This window comes from Oryx dammah, unplaced genomic scaffold (genome assembly GCF_014754425.2).
Source record: "Oryx dammah isolate SB20612 unplaced genomic scaffold, SCBI_Odam_1.1 HiC_scaffold_23, whole genome shotgun sequence".
Taxonomy (NCBI): Eukaryota; Metazoa; Chordata; class Mammalia; order Artiodactyla; family Bovidae; genus Oryx; species Oryx dammah.
Genome location: NW_024070207.1, coordinates 88,899,091 through 88,899,953, shown reverse-complemented (window position 1 = coordinate 88,899,953; position 863 = coordinate 88,899,091). Strand labels below are relative to the sequence as shown.

Here is an 863-nt window from a genome sequence, read left to right as displayed (position 1 = left end):
GGGACCTCCCTGGTAGTTCAGTGGTTAAGACTCCATACTTCCATCAGAAAGGGGGAAGGTTTGATTCCTGGTCGGGGAACTAAAATACCCCATGCCGCATGGTGAGATCAAAAGAAAAAAAAAAAAAGAAAAAAAGAAACTGAGGTGGTTTTTCTGAAGCCAAAAATTAAAAGACCATGGGCCCTGCAGTCAGACTTTGATCCCTACACTAACTCTGGGGACCTAGCTAAGAGAAGTCTCAGTTTCTTCTTGGACAATATATATATTAAAATGGCTGTCCAGTGCTCATGTTGGCAGCACATATATTAAAACTGAAACAATACAGAGATTAGCATGGCCCCTGAGCAAGGATGACATGCAAATATGGAAGCATTCCATATTTTCACATGTACCATCTTAGAAAATGGTACCACTGAAAGTAAATGATGCAACCACTGTTGTATGATGGTTCCTTACAAAACTAAAAATAGTTACCATATGATTCAGCAATGCACTCTTGGGTATATATCTGGAGAAAATCAGAATTCAAAAGATACATGCACCCCAATGTTCCCTGATGCACTATTTACAATAGCAAGGACATGGAAGCAACCTAAATGACCATTGACAGAGGAGTGGATAAAGAAGATGTGTACATATATATAATAGAGTATTACTCAGCCATAAAAAAGAACAAAATAATGGCATTTGCAGCAACATGGATGGAGTTAGAGATAGTCATACTGAGTGAAGTAAGTCAGACAAAGACACCATGTGATATTCCTTATATGTGGAATCTTTAAAAATGGTACAAATGAGCTTATTTACAAAACAAGAAATAGAATCACAGATATAGAAAACAAACTTGTGGTTACCAGGGGTGG

At 37.8% G+C, this 863-nt stretch overlaps 1 non-coding gene across 1 annotated transcript; it reads left to right on the top strand.

The window, feature by feature from the left end:
- The first annotated feature begins 281 nt into the window (after window positions 1-281).
- LOC120882750 lies at window positions 282-384 on the top strand. Its single transcript, XR_005725602.1, has one exon. It is a non-coding gene; the product is annotated as a U6 spliceosomal RNA (small nuclear RNA).
- The last annotated feature ends 479 nt before the right edge of the window (window positions 385-863 follow it).